Genomic DNA, 20017 nt, shown 5'->3' on the forward strand with positions numbered 1-20017 from the left:
CCCGGTGTGGCCTGGCCCTTCTGGCTCCGGTTCCATCACCCTAAAGCGCTCTCTTGGAGCCGACTCCTCAGCCCTCTCGCCAGCTTCTGCAGGGCTGCCCGTCCGCCTGGACCTGCCCCAGGCCTGAGCCTTGCCTGTTCCTTCTGCCCACGGGCTTTTCCCCCAAACCTGCCAGGGGCTGTTTCTCTCATTCATGCTGGCTCAGCCCCCCGAGGGCCGCATTAGAGAAGCCCTCAACGGTGTGCCCCTCACCTCCTCTTTCTGCCCTCTGTCACTGTCTGACGGTGTCTTCTGGGGCGCCCAGCTCACCGACGGACCCCAGCCCTTCGAGGATCTGGCACCCCAAACTTTCAAAGGTGGATGAGTGAGAGAGAGAATTCTACTGCGGGGACAGCAAAATGAAATCGATGGCCCCGGCTTACCTCACATGGTGCATATTTATAAGTACAAGGAAAGGTGAGATTTATGAATCTTGGGAAATCCGAGTGAATGTCGACAGTAGTTTTGCTGGACTGATGCAAAGACTGAAGCATTACTAATTTAAGTAAATTACGAAATCAAGACTGATTTAATGAAGGCGATGATTTCACATTTGAGGGCGTATTTCCCCGGACCATGCACGTTTCTAAACGAAGACTGAAAACAAAGCTCCATTACTGCAAACAGCAATCAGATGCAATCCAAACGGTGTGTGATTAAAGAAAAACCTATAATGTGCCGGCTTATGGGAGTATTTGTCACCGTTAGAATTAGAAATAAAGACAAAGGTTTATCTTCTAGCAGGTTTTTCTGAAAATAAATAAATATGTAGTCGAATCCGTTTCTATCCTGAGCAACCAGGATCAGTCTTTCCAGTCACATGCTATGAAGGAAAGTCTTGGCTTGGCTTGTAAGTCCTACGGGACTGGCATCGGGCCACTCCAGCAATTGTGCGTTTGTTTGGAAGCTTCCGTGGACGGATGCGTGAGCAAACATCCGTATTTCACTCCAGTTAATTTCTTGTTTGGCAACTTTGATTTTTGGATTGTGCTATGTTGGTTCATGGAGGCAATGACTCAAGTGCTCGGTGGTGACAGTCTGGCTTCTCAGCCAGGGAGGGGGCGCCCCGTGACTCTGCTGGCACCAGGTCCCCCCCCCGCTCCCCTCAGGAGCTCACACCTCGGGCTCGAGGCTTCGCCCGTCTGTCCTTCTGTGCTGCTCTGGTGACCTCTCAGGCCTGCGTTTTCTCTCCTAAATCTCTCCCGATCTGCTTCCAGATGCAGTTTAATAACCAAATTGGCTAGAGGGGATGCCAAAGCCTTCTTCTAAATCCGTGAAAACGCTTTGGTTTCCTATTTAAGCTGATTCTTGAATCGTGCAGCTAATAGGCTTCACTCTGGTTAGGGCGGCTGCTCGTCATGTCCACTAATATCACACAACCGTCCGCGCTAGCCCGGGGCTGAGAGTCCTCCAGGCGCTGCTCCACTCCGTTCCCCAAGCCCGACTGTGGCTCGCCACCGTTAGCGCCATTCGTATTTTATGCATGGGGAGCTGGACTTAGAAAGGCCAACGGAATCTTGCACGAACAAGCAGCGAGCCCGCGGTGGGCCGGGCCGGGGCGGCGGTGGGGCTGGGCAGCCTGGCCGGCCATCCTGAGCAGGGCGGGTTGGAGCCTGCAGGTGTGTGACGGCCCTTCGTGCAGGGAGCCCAGTTGCTCAGCATTCACGTGTTCATGTTGGTCCAAACACTCTAATTGTTGCTTGATCTACAGATAATTGTGATTTGGATGAATATGAAGAGGGAAACAAAAATTAATTTATAAATATATGTTGCTCTTTGTGTGTCTCGCCACCATCACACGCCCCTTGGGCTGGTTGCCAGCGCTTTCCTGAAATACTTTTCCAGGGAATGTGTGTCCCTCCCCCGCCCGGGCCCTGGGCTGTGCCACGCGGGGGCAGCAGAGGCAGACGGGGCTGGACATGCATCTCTGCCCCCACTGGCCTCCTGCTGCCCCAGGAGCATCTATTTATTTGTTTTCTTGCTATTATTTACTTAGATTTTGTCCCTGTTCTCTCTCATCTTTATCTTCCCGGAGAAAGGAATGGAGGAAGGAGAGACAGACACAAACACACAGAGTGTCCGACGGACAGACAAACACTGCCTCTCTGGGTCTCTCCTCCAGTCACCCCCACCTGCCTTCTCCGCCCCCCACCTCGGCTTCTCTAAACCTGTCACAGTTTAGCTGAAGCCCCGTCTCCAAAAACGTCCTCTGAGTGCTGAGCTTTTCTTCTTTCTCTAAACCTCTGTTGCAAAACCATATGCTTTAGAGACAAATCTATTCTCTGACGTGTTCGCATGTATCGATTCCATTTCTTTAGGCGAACGACCAGGGGGAGAGTAAACCAGCATGGAGCTCCTAGCCCTCCTGCCCTCCCCTGCCGGAGGCAGCGCCCCGGGACTGTCCTGTGCGGTGGTAAATGCCCCCCATCGGTAGCTCGTGCCCTGCCTGGCTCAGCCCTGCAGCTGCACAACTTCGCTAAGGCCCACGGGGCTGCCTCTCGGTGTGGTCTGATGAAAAACAACACTGTTAAGACCCATAATCCCTGAGCGCCGTGGTCTGGACGCGCAGACGTGTGCGCGCCTGTGCCCAGAGGAGGAGGACGCGTGGGCCAGGTGTGGTCGGCTTAGCAACAGCGTCCAGGTTTGAGTTTTACCTTCAGTCAAATGCCGTAAAAAGGAGCAAGGGGAGAGCAGGGGAGCGCCCTGGGAGGGCGGTGAGGGGGGCCCGGCCACGGAGCCTCCTGGCCACGGGAAGGGCCGGGCCAGGCTGGGGGGACACGAGGCTGGGGGGACACGAGGCTGGGGGGACAGGGAGGCTGGGGCGTCAGCGCTGGAGGCACAGGCGACTGTTCCCGGCGCCCCCTGCAGACAGACGTGCGCTGCGCAGGGCCCTGGAGCTGGGCGCAGGCTCCGGGAGGGCCCAGCTGCTCTCGCTGGGGCTCAGAGGAGGTGAGGGGACAGGGACGGGGCGGGAGTGCCGGAGCCAGCATACCTCCAGGTTCTTAGGGGTCCTGACCCAGTTGCTGTCCATTTTACAGCGTTGTTGTCAGAATTCCACCTCCCTCCCTCCCTCCCTCCCTCGCTCTGCTGTGAAAGGGGAGGCTTCCTTCTCTTCATGTTAAGTTGTTTTTGTAGCACACGTAGGATTTTACAAGAATTTAACAAAATTGTGCCCACTGGAAGCGTCTCCGTCTGAGATCCAGTGCTGAGTGTGGCCTTCGGGCGCTCCCGCCATGGAGGACTGTGGTCGGGGCCAAAGAGTGCAGACACCTGCCATGCGGCCCCTGGCGCCCTGCCAGCCCGGGGCGGGATTCAGGCCTGGCTGGATGCTCAAGTGAGTGTGGAAAGAGGGCTGCGCCCTTGGTTCTGATGCTGTAGCAACCTCGTGTCAGATGGCGTGGAAGAGATTCATTCCAGAACCGAAACAAGGGGAGGGTCAGGCTGCCCGAGGGGAGGGCTCTCTGCTCGGAGTGGAGTGACTGGACCCGCCACGGACGGGAACTTGCCCAGAAGACAGTAGTTTGTTTATGAGCCGTCCTTTGTTGGGAAAATAGTTCAGAAACACTTGTTCATACTGTTTTGATTACACTTATGTTATTACCAGATGACAATAAGTGCTGTGCAATTGTTTTTATTTAAAAGATAGAAAAAGAAAGAAAGCCAGTGCTTACGCTTAAGCTAGATGTGCTCCCCTTCGCTCATAAATTACATATTTTTAATGATATTACATTTTATTGCGGTAGCAATGGTTTCCATCACCATCCGTGACGTCGGGGTGCAGGCGCGCACTGCTGCAGGGGCGTGTGGCCCACCGTGTCCACTGGCAAAGCCCCGTCATCACCCTCATCCTAGACCTTTGGGTTCCCTCCCCCTTTGCTCCCCACTCTCTGCCCATCCCCAATGGGACTGGTGGGGTCTTATGTTAAGTAGAAGGAGTCAGAAGGAGAAGCGTAAGCGCCGCAGGATGTCACTCACGTTGGGACATGGAGGCAAAGCGAAGCAACGGACAAAGCCAAGCCAAACCAGCACGGAGATGCGACTGCAGACCCGCGGCGCCGGGACTCCTCCGTCTGTGTCTGAGAGCTGTTTCGGGCACACCGAGGACTTCAGATGCTTATTTTTGAAATGTCCTTAACTTCTGAAATCGTTCATCTTTATATCAGACTATACACATCTGTACATCAGAATGGGCTACTCAGCCATTCTTGTGTGAACATGCAAAACCTATTTCCAGAAAAAAAAATTAATGGGGTATGATTTTAGAATCACCAGATCGATTTTTCTCCCTCTAAAAATATATGCTTGCCTTATTTTGCATGCTTAGCCCCACTGAACACAGGTGTTAATTTTAAAAAGAGCTGCACTAATTGAAATCTGTCAGTGATGTGTGCACCTGCAGGCTTGCTTGTGTTTTCATGAGGCTTGTTACAAAAGTTTCTACTTTTACTTCCATTTTTCTGGGCCCTGGGAAGCACATGATATAATAATCATTCCATTTATTCAGTCATTTATTTTGAATATAATGTTTATGCTCATTTGGCTTAAAGCCACACACACATACGTGTTCACCATTGTAATTTATTGAATTATAAACTTCTTTCAAATATAGGCTTTGAGATTTGTGGCTAGAAGTAGCTAAAAATGGAATTTTTTTACTCTTTTACTGGGTTTGGTGAGGGAATTGGGGTGAGTACCTTCAGCTGTGGGGGCAGTTGAAGACATAGCTGAGAAGCAGTCACTGACAGATAACATAAAAACAGAAAGAGAGAATCTGAGACCTTGGCAAATGCCCTGGGCGTGGAAAACCGTGGGAGTCAGCAGCATTGCTGGGGAGGTGGGTGCCAAGGGGAGACAGGAGAGGGCAGGGGAGGACAAAGAAGACACAGGAAGGGCTGGGGTCTCTGCACATGTCAGCATAGCCTGGTATTTCCAGACATTCCCCAGAGACCAGAATCAGAAGGCCCAGCCAGAGGTGTGAGTAACCCAAGGAGCTAAAGGTAGAGATGAATCAGTCAAAGGTATGTGTGTGTGTGTGTGTGTGTGAATGTATGTTTGTGAGAGTGATGCATGGAGAGATTTGTAGGTCCATAAATCACATAGAGAGAGCGAGAGAGCAATCATTATCAGAGCATAAAAAATGTGTATTTCCTACACTATGACTCAGCAATTCCACCCCTAGGTGTCTACAGAAGGGCATTAAATCACCAATTCAAAGAGATATCTGCACCTCTGTATTTGCTGCAGCACTCTTCATAATTGACCAGTTATGGAAACCATCTAAATGCCCAGTGGCAAATGGGTGGGTTAGGGAGATGGAATACTACACAACGAGTAAAAAGATGATCTATGTGGAAGGAACTGGAGGGGATGATGCTCAGTGAAATGTCAGGAGAAAGACAAATGACAGATGATTTCACTCATGCGGGATGCCGAGAAACAAAAAAAGGCACTGATGAAACTGAACCAAAACAGATTTGAGAAATCTGACTGTGAGTTTGAGGCTACTAGAGGGGGAGAGAGGAGAGAGGTGGGGACAAGCAGGGGGGAACCCAATGTCTCAGGTGAAGAACTTTGGGGGTCTTGGTGGCGGATGTGGGGTGGTAGCATATACCTGCTGAGGTATATAGATCTGTACCTTTAAATGACATGCAGTGTTGCAAACCAGTGCTGCCTCAAAAAAGAAAAGAAAAAAAATAAATTGAAAATGTGAGGAAATTGTGTATATCCTATTGCAGACCTGTATAATATTCCAGTGTGGTACACTAGACCGTTTACATAGCATAAGTGTAGTCAGCATTTGATAATTGATCAAGTTGTACAATTATTGCAGGTATGTATATATTTTTATATGTATGTTATCCTTCAATAATGGATATCTCTCAATAAATGCTTCATGGGCCAAGCAAAATAAATAAATAGCATATGCTTGTTTGATCATACAAGATATGCAAATGATAGCTCTCATTTATTATTATTATTAATCTAGGAACATAAATGTTAAATTTTATAGCCAGAATATGAACGATGAAGGACTAAGATGGGGGTTATTGTCATGTGTGAGGCCTGTAGGAGACTCATCTCTTCTATGTCTTGGAAGGGGAGATCAAGACATATATATGCTGTGTGTTTGCCTGAGTTGCCTATGAGGAAAGAAGTGAAATATTCAGAACATTTTGGCGATCTACAATCCGTGGCACATGACATACACCGTGCCTCCCCGTGGCAGGAGGACGTGCGTCTCCCCATAAGGAAAACAAATCTCATGGGTCAGCAGCCCAGGGACACCAGGCAGCTCCCGCCCAGCTTCCCGCCCGGGCCTGACTCCTGGGTTGGAAATTCTAGGAATGACCTCCAGGCTGAATTCTGGGTTCTCAGTACTCGGTAGCACAGCTCTTGGTTTTTTGAAGTAATCTCTCAATTTTCACTAGTTAAAAATCAAAAATAAGATGATTATTGAGCTGTTGTCTTGATGGGCAGTGTTCTTCCCTTTAAAGTTTTATTCTCGTGATGGAAGTATGTGCTCAATGCCTGGCTCCCTTGCAAAGCTCGGACGCGCTGTCTGCAGGAAGGAGGAGGAGGCATGGATGTGCCCAGCGTGCTATGTGGGCAGGTTTTATTATTAAATGTCTTGAAAGCATATTCAAAAGTACAACTAAAAAAAAAAAGAAAAAAGAAAGAAAGCCATCTCGCCAACATGAGCCAGTATTTCCAGAGTGTCATTCTATTCCACCTTCCAGGTCTATGGAGTCAGGCAGCTGGGAGGTTGGATTTGCGTTGCCAAGGTAATTGCTTCAGCCTCCTGTTGGGTGAGCAGAGAACCTTATCTTTCCTGTTCGATAATTGATCTGTCACTTCTCCAGAGATGGGAGTACTAAAAATATGTCCTAACATCACAAAGCACACGCTTCATAAACCTTATGTCAGAACGTTTTGCCTTAGATCATGCCTGTATATGCAAAACAAAACCTAAACCAGTTATTAATAATTATAACAAAGCATCATTTTTCCTCAATTATCCATTCATCATATGTCGTGGAGCGCTTACTCTATGAAACAGCACTGGTATAAGTGCGGTGTGAAGACAGTACTCTTTGGCTTGGGGCTGCTGATGTGTGAGGATGTGATTTCCAACTCTGATGGCTTTTGAGGCTCCTGAGAATTGCCTGCCTCTGGGGTATGCTGTTTGGGAAAGAGGATGATATTTGAGGCTCTTTCCTGTCACATATGGATGTTGAAGCACTTTGAGAATATTGAGGTCAAGAAAGTCTTGAGCTGACGTCAGAATATGTGTGGTTTAGAGGGGTGATGGGCAAACTCAAAAGGGGATGGATGGGGGCAGACAGAGAGCAAATTTTAAGGTACCTCTTGTGTAAGGGAATGGACTTAATCCAATTAGCAAAGGAATTCATCAAAGATATATATAGATATATATAGATATAGATATAGATATATAGATAGTAGATAGATGATAGATATTTTAGAAAAGATATATTAATGGTTGAGTTGGAGTACGGTGATCTCGGAAACAATCATATATTAATGGTTGAGTTGGAGTACGGTGATCTTGGAGCCATTATGCTTATCTAGACAATAAGGATATGGTTTTCTTTGAAAACAGAAAAATAAGCTGGGAATGATTACACACACACACACAAACACAGAAGTTCTATCTGTCATCCATCATCCACCCATACATCCACCCATACATCTACCCACCCACCCACACAGCTATCCATGCATGCATGTATCCGCCATCCACCCATCATCCATCTATCCATCCACCCACCCATCTACCCACCCAGCCGTCCAATCTGAAGTAGAATTTGCAGGCACTGACGACCAGTTGAAAATGAATGCAAATAAAGGGAAAGAATTCCATGAGATTGACTTCAACATTTCCCGTGTAGTTACTAGGCCCTGAGGCGCTGCAGGACCCTGAGGTTCTTGACTTCAGTGCAGGACAGAATTCATGCAGGAGTCAGTGTGGGTGAGTTAGAAATGGGGCTTTATTATAGATGAGAGACACACTCAAGAGTGAGGGCAGCTGGATTCACAGGAGACTCCTGTCTTGAGTCTTCAGGCTGCTGATAGAAACACTTGCTCAGTTTGAGGACTCGAGGCTCACAGATGGGTTTCTGAACAGGTTCTGACCAACTCTGTTTAACATACCACTGGGCACTATGATCTTGTTGGTTGAATAAATAGAACTTTTACAACTAGTGGTGCCCCATGTGAGATTAGGCTTGGCAGTGCTTGGGTGGCTGTGTTCTGGAATTGCACAGCTGCTTTTTCCGGAGCTACTGGAGGGGGAGGCAGCAGCCTTCATGCTAAGTTCCTGTTCTGCCTCCTGGTTACAAGATGGTGGTCCCATCATGAACCAAGAGGACCAGACAGAGCAACTGGGAGAATGAGGGGAAATACTGAATTTGGGACAGATTTTGGCAAGGCAAGTTCCACCCCTCAAGATGTGACTTTCAGTAACAATCACGATATGTGGATCTGAAGCTCAAGAGCAAAATCCAAGCTGAGGCCTGGTGTGGATATAGGAGCCAAGAGAGTGTTTTTGCTGGAATTATATATGATTATTAAAAATTTCAATCACAATGTTCAGCACTACAATTAACCCCATGTCTTAGGGAACATTATACCCATTCCTTTCAGATTATTGCAAGAGTTGCAGGAACCTAATTCAGCCTCATGCCCCGTAAGCCAGAGACGAAGAGGAAACACAGCTTCTCTCAAGCAAACGCTGACGACTCTAGGTATGCGGGGACTATAAACAGGGGGACGTCAAAGCACGTCCCTGGCCAGTGGGCGTCCAGTGGGAGCAGGTCAGCAAGGAAGAGATGCACAGAGAAATCTGGTCCACATCATGTCTCACCCCGGCATTGAAAGGGTCTGTGAGGATACCTGAAAAATGCCCAAGTTTTTACTGCATTTCTTTTGAAGTAAAGGCAGATACTAATCGGCAGAACTCTATGCCACTTGGGAGTGTGCGTGAAAGGTGGTCCATGTTTTGGTCTTGTATAGATCTTTGCTGGTATCATCTCCAAGCCGGCGGGTTGCTCTAGAAGCTTCATCCCTGAAGAGGGGAAACAGGTTTGTGACCGAGAGGCTGTTCAGGCTGTTACTTACAACCGTGAGGGTCTCACTGTAGATGAGTCTTAAGAATCATCTGGAGCAACTGAAAAGCCTCGTTACCTTTTGATATGCAAAGTCCTCCAGCAACTTTCCTTTGTCCGGGCACTGCTCCCATTTGCTGTACGGTTGTGAGCACATGGACTCAATACATGTTTTAGTAAAGAGAAAGATGCTGTGTGGCGTGCAGGAGTGATCAGACACCTCTCAGCCCTCCTGTGACACGGAGGAGAGCAGTCAAGGGTCAGCAGCCTTGAACAGAAACTCGTGCACTCCAGCGACAGCCAGGGACCTCGTTCCTACTCGTGGCTAGTGCTGCTGGGCCTGGCATCCTGCTCCAAGAGCACAACGCCCGAGAGGGTCCATGACGGGGGTGCAAGGGAAGTAGTGAAGGGGAAGGGGGTGCCGTGTGCATGACATGGAGGTGTCTGGGGCTGCTTTCAACAACCCCCCCCCAGCCCCGGCACCATAAACATGCGGCGGGGAGCAGCCAGCCTTGCTGCTGTAGGTCTGCCCCGGCAGGTGACTCGAGCCCCGATGGGCCGTCCCCTGGAATGAAACGCCTCGTGTGGGAAGTTAGCGGGGTCCGCCACGCCACAAGGGTAACCGGCCTGCGTGCTGGCTTCTTGGAAAACAAACAAGCAAGCTCACGGCATCCGCCATGTGGGCCGGGGGCGCCGGGAGCCGAAAGCCCGGAGTCTGCCGTGTGGGAGCGCCTGGCCTCCCTCTCCTTCAGGAGCTATGGGTCCCGCTCCACAGCGAAACAGAAAGCAGAGCTGCCTTCACGGTCCTGTCTGTTTTGCTTTTAACTTTTCTACTTTCAAAGTAGCGAGCCACCTTGCAAGCAGGTCTCTAGCCCACAAGCCCTGCAGCCGCTGCAGGGCCACCGCTTCCCTCAAGTTGAGGACGCGTGAAGCAAACGAAGGGAGGCGTGTACAGGGCACGCACCGAGGTGTGCTTCCTCCACAGCAGAGAGCAGGCTGCTCCCAGCCCAGGCCAGAGCCGGGCATGATGAAGGCCAGAGGCACCTGGAGCCCTGGGCCACCCCCTCTCCCTGCGGGGCCTTTGACTCTTTGTTCCCAGTTGCTTCCTGAGTGCTGTTTTTCTCTCAGTGGCGTGCGTAGGCTTTCCGATGTGCTCTATAGGAAATTGCACCCCTGGACTTAGAAGGGCGAGCGTGTCCCGCCTGCTGACGCCCAGGCAGGCTTCATGTGGGGCAATGCAGGGACAAAGGGACGCCTCATGACGGGCTCCTTGGCGTCTGGAACAGACAGCCTCCCTCCCAGGGCAAATCGCACTGCAGGAAACGTGACGTTCAGGCAGGGCTGCGCACAGGCTGTCAGAGTCACAGTCACGGAGGAAGGACGCCTCAGGAAATCTCATCTCACTAATCCGAGCCCTGATAGATGAGACGCGGGAGCAGGCTGGGCCCTGCTCCCTCCCACAAGGTACTAATTTCCTTTCATACGTTTTAAGAAATCACTCTCTAATTCTCATATCCCAGGGGAAATAATAATATATTTTCTGTGTCATTAAAACTTTCCCAAGCTCGCGGTACACAGAGCGGAGGCTACGTCACTTGCCTTAGAAATATTTCCACAGGGGGCAAAGTCGCTTTCTCTAGGTTTTGATTCCATCTTGGGTGGGTTCTGCTGGCTTGAAACCAAGCAGGGGGTAGCCCTGCGTCCCGGGGATGTTGTGGGCAGAGCGAGGGGCAGAGCGCTGCCCTGGAACGGCCTCAGCTTTTGGAATTCAGCCTCGCGCCTTCAGGGGCAAGAGGAATCTCCTACCCGCTGGTGCTTCTTGGGCTGCCGGAGCCTTTATCCAAGGAGCGTCAAATGTGTTAGCAGAGGAGAAAGCAACCCGGTGCCGCACGTGTAGAGAATTTCCGAGGGTGTAGGTCCCGGAGGAGAGACGGGGAGCAGGGGTGTTTGTGTATCCTGTTTTGGGGGGCCTGGGGCTTCAGGGACAGGGAGGGAGACTTCACTTGCTGGACATGCAGGGGCAACCACTTTATCGTCACTTTGCAGAAAAATGAGATTCTCAGAAGCAGCGCCTGGCTCTTCTCGCTCATAGAGGGGAGCAGGGGTGGCTTCCTCCACGGGGACCCCGAGGGGGGCCTCAGACAAGCCCAGAGCTTCTCCTCAGCCTCCAGGGCCCTTCGGCTCTCAGGAGAGTAATCTCTCTCCTCCGGGTAGGGTGATGGGCCGCAGCCCCCAGGGCCTCCTTGACCATTGGCCCCACACCCAGGCAGCGAGAGGCCTGCCGCGGTCTCCTGGAGAAAGGCCTCGACGCCCTGGAGCAGCGGACCCCACGCGGGCAGGGACAGGAGCCGGGCGCCCCTCCGGTGTCAGCTCGGTGGCCGTTCTCACCTCCCAGGGCCAAGTAATACACACACAGAAGGGAAGAGGAGCAGCGCGGCGGGGAACGCCTTCCCGGCAGTGACCAGCACTTCACAGACGCGCAGCTCAGGCTGGCCGCTGCAGGAAAATCCTGTCTCACCTCATCAGTGACTCATGACATCGATGGAATAGCCATTGCTCTTATGTCAAGTTCAACGCCGGGCAGGAGACGAACAAGTAAAACCCCCTCTTCGAGTGGCTGCGGGCAGGACTGGGGTCGCAGCGCGTCTGGGCTGGGGGCCTGGGGCTCCGCCTGCACCTGCCCGGGCTCAGCCTGCGCTGACTGACGCCGCCATCGACGCTGCCAAAACAGCCTGTCAGTCAAGAGAAAATAATCAGTCAAAACAGCTATTTGGTGTCAGGTAGGAATGAATTTTCTCTTTTCACAGGTTTTGCGGTGTCGTCTAGCTCAGACGAGAAAGCAGGTTTATCCCCCAAACGCCCCCTGCTCGGGAGACTGTCGCAACCCCGGGGGGCAGACCTGGGTGAGGACGACCCCGGCGCACCTGCCGGCACAAGAGACCCGCTCACTCCTTTTTCAGCGTGTCGTTTATAAACTTTAAATTTCCAGACACATTTTGCAGAGGCTGCCAGCGCCTCACCTGCGCGGACCCGGGAGGCAGGGCCGGGCGTTGGGCCCCATCCCTGCTTCAACAGGCGCGACACAGAACACCTTAAATAACAACGTGCCTCATAAATAGGCTGTTTTATCACCCAAGACTTAGCAAATTATTAATCATCTGCGGTGGGTGGTTCGCGGCTGCCTGCTGGTTTTCTGCTAAGTCGCCTTCTTTCTGGATCATGCGCATGTTCTTGATTTAGCTCCTTTTTACCAAAAGCTTTGAACCAAGTTTGTTTTTCTTTTCAAGTTACATTGCCTCTGGGTGGAGACAAAGCGAATGCTGTGACTACATAAAAGTGCAGGTAGACATAGGTTAGGATCAAATCATCAGGTGCAGGTGGAAATTTAATCTTTAAAGGCGAGAAAGAGGGGTACTCTGGGGTGCTCTGCACGGGGATTCTGCGATCTGCTGTGATTGCGGGTAAATTCTCAGCATCGATGACTCTGGGGCCTGATAGGCAAGAGCAGGGGTGCAGGGCAGCCTGCTTCAGAGGACCTATGTGTTTAAAATAGAGATTCATGGATGCCTCTGGCTTAGCACATGTCAATGTGTCCCTTTTAACTTTGGCCTAAAATAATAGCTGAGCTGACTTTTACCTGGAAAGGCAGGAGCTTGAGCATCTGCTTCTCAGCCTCCCTTGGTTCCCCTCATCCTTCCCTGAGAAGGTGAAGGGGGTGCTGTTGGTGGGGAGCAGGTGTCACAGGGACCAGAGATGACTGAGCGGGGCTGGCGGAGAGCAGTCAAGCCCAAGGTTATGTGTGAACGTGGGTTCCACAACCCACTGCTCAAAAGATCTAGAGAGGCTATTAGAAGGAAACTGAGCCCCCATTCATCAACATCTACACCCTGAAATTTTGCAGCAGTAAAGAAAAATGGTGGGGGGAGATAGAAGGGGTTCTCTACGTGTCTATGGGGAACTGTCTCAGAGTCAGCTACGTTTTAAAACAGTGTGTAGTGACACGTGCAATACACCGCCTCTTATGTGAAAAAGAGCAAAAGTGTGTGTGTGTGTGTGTGTGTGTGTAAACAGGCTGGAATTACACACTGTGAAGTAGGAATGGATTGGTGGTGTATGTGACTATAGAGGAAAGCCAATCAGAGGAAGAACAATCTTAATTACAATTAATTATAAATTAATCAATAACTGTCTTTTTATAAACCCTATGAAAGTTCAAAATAATAAAATTTGCTTTAAAAAAGAGGAGTTGTATTTCACCTTTAAACAATCATATTAACTAACCCAAGACTAATAACTTGTCTGAAAACGTATCACACAGGATGACATTCTGTCTTTTTTTCTCCACAACTACAGATTTAGAAATCTCTGATTTCTTAATATCCTTCACCAATTTCTTAATATTCTTTACCAACTCCAATATGCTGTGAAAGGTGAGTTATCATAAGCAATTTGAATTTGAAGCACCCCAATATTGTCTCCTATACTTTTTTCCCTGTCTTTCTCCCACAGGACGCAATGGTATACACTTAATTTTTATCAACCACAGAGTGGCTTTCTAAGGTCATTAGCAAATCAGAAGAAATTTGCATTCTGCCTCTGCCACTTTCTTGAGCCCCTTTACATAATTCATCAACATTTTTACATCTTCACTTCTTTCTTGTCTGTGAAAGGAGTATTGTGCCTTCATTGAATTATTCTTCATCAAGGACTTAATGCTATAATAGATGCAGTATGGTATGTGGCTTAATAATAGAATAAACTTTTGCAAACAGTAAAGTACTTTATAAATGGGAATTGATGATCTTGTAAGTATTTTGTAGGATAGCTGCTGCCAGCCATGGGGGCAGCCAAGCCTGCGTGTGGGTATCCTGTGCTCATCCCTCAATGCCTTTTCATCCACTGTCTTGCTCTAAGAAGCTTTTGCATGCCGTTTTCTTTTCATCTAGAAAATACTGCCTTATCCGTTGGGCCAAACCAATCTCCTTCCTTCTATGCCTTGACTGAATCTAACCTAGTCCAAAATCTGTCCTAATTAATGTTGTCTTCTGTCGGTGGCCATTTTGTGTGCTTAACTAGTTAACAGATAGTTACGAACATTTACTCATAGACATTTCGAGACCTCGGGGGGAGCAAAGAATCACCCCTTCTCCTTATTTCATAGCAAACTTGCCCTGACTGTATTTCTAGAGACTTTGTGCAGGCAACTCAAACTGAAAAACACAATACAAAGAAAAATTTGGCACATTGCAGATTTACTGTATTTCACTTACGAATTTGGACTATTTCTGCATTTAAAATCCTTGAGTATTCAAGACATTTCTAAGAGTAGCTTTAGAGGAATAGCTCAGGGGAGCTTAATTGTTTTCTGATTTCTTTACCCTGTTCTAAAGCTTGAAAGTATTTCCTTTCTCAGTGATGTAGATTTTCCACCAAAACAATGTGACCCTGAATGTCAAGAATGTTCATGGGAAAAAAAAAATGGCATATAAAGAATAAACATTAAGTGATTTTCCCCCTTACTTCCCCCCTTACATGCTTTCTCTTACATTGAAGTCATGATAGGAGGTATTAAAATGGTGGAAGAATTATAAACCCTCTATTGCAGCGTTGACTGTGTGTGTGGTTTATGATGTATGCTGTGCATGGCCTCCTAAGAGCCGGCGTAGCCCAGCCATAGGATCAAGCTGAGAGCAGAAACCACTACCTCCTTTGTTTTTGTTTTCACAGCATTTTTTAAATTGGAGCATAGTTGACATATCACATCCTGCAAAGTTTAAGGTGCACAGCATGTTCATTTGATGCCTTTATCTATTGCCACCTGATTTCCATTGTCGAGACCATCGGCCTTTCTATCATGTCACATCCTTATCATTTATTTTCTTGGGGTTGCAATAATGAGCTCCGATCTTTCAGCAGGTTGAATGATTTTTGTTGTTTCTGTTCACTGTTCTCTGTGTTGGATGGCTAGGGCTTATTTACCACTCACTGCAAACATTCTTAAAAACCTGGTTGACAGCAGTGACAGCCAATTACAGTCCTTTCTCCCTTTGCATTTAAAAGTCATAGTTTATTTTTGCATTTTCCAGCTTTGAGATATAATTGACATTTAACATCGTGCAAGTTTAGAGCGTACAAAGTGTTGTTTTGGTTGCACATACATATTGCAAGAGGATGACCACCTAGAGTTAGCCTCTCCGACACGTCCTGTAATAACTGTTTCTTTCTTGTTCCACGACCATGTATGATCTGCTGTCTTAGCAAACATTCAGGTACGCAGTCCAGTATAATTAAATATAATCTCCACACTGCTGATTAGCTCCCGTGAACTTACTCTCCCTGAAACTGGAAGTTTGTCATCTTTGACTCACTTCTGCTTATTTCCCCTGCCCCCGCCCCGGCAGCCACCAACTCACTCTCAGCTCAGGGAGTTTGCATTGCACATATTAATGGTAGCCATACTTCTCCTTGATGTGCTGACACACTGGCCATTGTCATAGGCCAGCTCAGCTCCCCTTGCTAATCGCCACAGTTCGGGACGTGCGGTGAACCTGCTTCCCAGACACACGTCCTCCCACGCCGGTGTCGGCGCTCCCTGCGGCAGAGCCTCCCTGGATGGCATCCGCCTCCCCACGCTGCTGTTGCTGTAACTGTCCCTGAAAACCGTTCCCTCTAGAGTGATATGTCAAAAGGAAATAAAATAAATAAATAAAAAGTACAAAACTGATGTTTGAACCGGAGTTCAGCCATGGAATGGCTTTCACGGCGAATGAGGACGTGGTCAGTGATGAGTCATTGGAAGTCCCAGCGCCCGGGGTTTCAAAAGCCCGGGGCGGGTGCGAGGGTTTCCTCCAGCACATTCTGCTCTTCTCCGCCCTCCCCTCCGCGGGAGGCAGGAGCATCCCCGAGGCCGAGGGTCAGCGCCGCACAGTGGTGTTGTTGGACACCCTCCGGGGACGCGCCACACAGCAGCGGCCCGGATGCTGAGGACCGTCCCCTCGGCTGCGCTGGGCAGAAGGGAGTCTTGGAGGGGAGAGTCTTGGCCAGGCAGTCATCGTGTCACGCTTGGCGAGGCCCGGGGGGCACTCCAGCGAGGTGGCCGGCCGGGGTCCCCGCCTGCGCTGGGGCTTCTCCCGTCTTCTCGCGGCCGTCGGCCTCCCGGGCCTGAGCGGGACGAGGCAGGGACACCGACGCGCACAGTGGGGTCCCGACGACGGTCCCTGAGGAAGGAAGCACCCCGCGCGCTGACGGGCGTGCTGGCTGTGCGGGTCCGGCCTGCAGGGACAGGCTCGCGGCGCCCTCGTCCTCCTGGTCCGATGACTCCCGACGCCTCAGCGGGTCCCTTTCCGTGGCGCCACGTCTGTGTCGTGGAGCCTCAGTGTTCACCAGACGGGATTCCCTTGCTGTCCTGCTTCTCACGGCCGCGGCTTCTTCTTCCAGGTCACAGAGGTTAACGCTGTCACTTCCAACAGAAGGTGTCCTCGCCCTTCCACAATTCTTTCATTCTAGAGGAACTTCCTAATGCCAGGGAGTATTTATCCAATCAAAAATATGACAGGAGACTGTCTTTACTGACCTAGGAATAGGCAGAGCCGCGCCGGCACTGTAGCTGAGGAGAGGCTGCGCCTGTGACGCCGCGGGGAAGAGGCCGAGGGAGCTGCCACCGCTCCCCCGAAGGCCTCAGAACGCGGGTCCTGCCCACCGTGGCGGTCATCGGCCCCCTTGAGGGTCACGAGTCCCTCCGACCTTAACCTCATGTCCCCTGGGGAGTGACCTGCGGCCTTTGGTCACGTGGAAGCGGCACCGACCTCCTAGAAAGCTAGACCCCGTGAAGTCTGCCAGGGGTAAATGGCAGGAACCCTCCCCGAGGGCAGCTGAGGGGCGGGAGGGGAAGGGTTGGGGGAAGACAGGAGCCAGGGTCGCTCACACGCCACGGACATTTTGGAAAACCTGAAAACACGCAGGGATGGTGGGTAATGAGGATGAGGGGATGTTCCGCGCTCATCTGACGGGCGCTTTCCCTGCACAGACTGTTCCAGAATCCTCTCCCACGTGGTGCGATGGGAATAGGATAGCAAAGGAAGAGTGTGGCTGAGATAGAAATGCGTTTGCTAATCAGGAGCCTGCACAGCTGGCGGTGTTTGTTGGTCTGGGGCCGTTGACCATCGCGGACTAAATACAGGCCTTGCTGCTACGGCTGAGCTGGCCGGAGAGTGGTGCTCGCAGAGGACCTGGCCGGAGAGCGGGTGCTCGCAGAGAGGACCGTGCGCTGGGCTCTCACTGCCGCGACCATCATTTTGTACAATCGGGAGGGGAGACTCCCGTGGTCGGGGAAGGGGAGCCGTGTGGCAGGTAACAGCTGGGAAGGAGCTCGGGGAAGGATTTGCGCAGGTTCACTTGTGCAGTCGGAGGCTGGAGCCTTTTCTGTTTCTCTTAGAATTTCCAGACAACCTATACAATTAGAGATTGTCCTGTCAGGTCCAGAGACAAGCACGTTTCCCCCACCCGGCCCGTCTCTGTGAGCCGTGCTCTCTCTGCAGTCAGGCGTTGGTGGCTTCAGCTGTCAGCGTGTTCCCACTTGACCACATCACCCCCATTCTCTTGGGTCCTTTCTCTGGCTCACCATCAAATCCTGCTTCCAGCATTTACTGTTGGGCTTCCATGATCGGCTTCCCGGCTAAGAATTGGCAGCAATTTTTTTTTTTTTTTCAAATTTTGTCCTAGAGGAGGTTTTTTTTTGAACAGGTTTCAAACATCACAATTAAGATTATTCACTTTTCAAGGCCCTCTAAAAGTCAATTGGAAAATGCCAGAGGAAAAAATAATGTTGAATTAGCGGGTGCCAGATTACTTAGTAATGGAAACACAAAGAGGACACCTGTTTCTTTCCACCCCCACCCCCACTTATTTGTGGTGGGGACATCGGACGAGAGGGGGTGCCGTGTCCTGCAGCGTCTGGAATGTCTCTAGGGGCCTCCTCTGGAAAAAGACAAAGAAAAGCTCCGGCTACTGCTATTTGGGTCAAGTTTATCAGGAAACACGGCGGCGGCAGGTCTCTGCGGGGCGCGTGCGGGTGGAGCTGTGTGTGCTGCTCCCGCCGTGCCCGGGCGTGGGCTGGGATGACCCACTCGCGAGGCACTTGCGGACCTGACCTCTGGGCCTCTCCCTTCGCAAACCCTTTCCCCAAAGCTGCGACTGAGTAGCCGATTACTGTTGCTTCTTGTCTTTACCAGGTGGCTTTAGAAGGTTCTCTGTTTGGCCCTGATGGCGTAAAGCAAAGCACAACGTGCAAAAGGTGCGCTTTACCTTCTGATGCAGCCCAGCCTGAGTGTCCTGTTATGGGACACAGTGGAAATGCCCTCACCCCCATCTTGGTTCTTCCAGGCTGGCAAATACTCTCACAAGCGTCAGATGATTGATTAAATACAAAAAATAAGTGTAATAATAACATGGCTACCTCTTGAGTGCGGGGAGAGACTGGGGGTGACTGGCCCCGGACATCATTTTCAATATCTTCGCAAAGGCAGAGGGCTTTGGGGGGGTGGGGCAGGGACGGAAGGGTGGGTGCTGACCAGGGAGGGCACAGCTGACAAAGGGGTGCAGACTAACTTCTGCCTCCTCCACTGAAAAGAAATAAGGAGATTAACTCTTCTTGGCAGGTGTCATTCAAGAGACGTTTGCATAATGATTTTTCCAAAGCAAGCTCCACGGCCTTCCCTGACCCTCCGTGAAATGAACCTTCTGCTACAGAAACACTTCGGGGCGGCAGGTCTGCTCACCGCAGGTGCCGGGGCCGTGGTCCTGGCTGTCCTCCGGCGCCGGCGCTGGCGGGGCACTGCTCCTGGGCAGGTATCAGGTGAGCCGCCCGCACGTGGTCCCCGAGGCACCGCGCTCCTTTCTGATGATTTCTCTAATGAGAGCTGTGCCCCTGTGTGGTCCTCATTGTGGAATATATCCAGCGAATGGATACATGCACATCAGCTTGACGAGCGAATATGAACCAAGTGCAGTGATCAGTGTCGTTCCCAGCTCCCGGCACTGCTGGGGGTGCGCTGCAGCGCCCTTGAGCTCAGGAGGGGAGCACAAAACTCCGGGTCCGCCAGAAGGAGTGGGTGGCGATGGGGTGCTGGGGCAGCGTGAAGACTCTGGGGACTGGGCGCTGTCGTAGCCCTTCAGGGACAAGGGGCAGGGAAACCACTGCGGAAGCCTGGACCCGCCCCTCCCCGTGGCTTTGCTTTTGCTGTGACCCTCGCGCTCGCCGTGGGCTTGTGCCGCCTCCCCCCAGGCTCCCTGCCCCACGCTGCTCGCTCCGTGTCTGGCCTTCTCCTAAATCCGACTGCTCTCAGCCTGAGGAGGACCCCTTGCTCTCAGCGGTTCCTCTCGACTGGCCCTTCCTGACTACGGGGCCCCAGGGACTTCCCTCCATCCCATCTGGCTTCTTCTGAGGCTGCACGAATGAAAAAATTAACACCGGATTAGTAGGAGGAAAAGCCAAAATTGAATAATATATGCGTGGAGAGTCCGGGAGGCTGTACCTCTAAAGTGAAATAGGATGAATCAGGGTTTTCTGCCCCGTGTGATGTCCTGGAGCACCAGAGAGAGAAGGGCGAGAAGCACTGACAGGGAGGGGGCTCTATCACACTTACTCTGAGAGGAAGCGGAGGCCTCAGGCTGGGGGTGTGTTCCCTGATTAACCTCCCCCTGAAGAAGAACCCCCCCACCAGCTACTTTCTTCTAGGTCACAACAGGGAAAGCAGCAGAAGCTTCTCCACCTCCAGGACCCTCAATGCTCTTGACTCAAAACAATCTGCATTTTTGGGGGACAGTCATACTCCTGAGGCCCCAAGGTCTCTAGTTCC

The 20017-nt window shown here is 50.9% G+C and overlaps 1 protein-coding gene across 1 annotated transcript in view; it reads left to right on the forward strand.

The window, feature by feature from the left end:
• Positions 1–20017, forward strand: part of NALF1 (NALCN channel auxiliary factor 1) — a 386509-nt gene that overhangs the window by 135229 nt on the left and 231263 nt on the right.

This window comes from Talpa occidentalis, unplaced genomic scaffold, assembly GCF_014898055.3.
Source record: "Talpa occidentalis isolate TD23 unplaced genomic scaffold, MPIMG_talOcc4v2.1 talOcc4.5, whole genome shotgun sequence".
In the NCBI taxonomy this organism is placed as follows: Eukaryota; Metazoa; Chordata; class Mammalia; order Eulipotyphla; family Talpidae; genus Talpa; species Talpa occidentalis.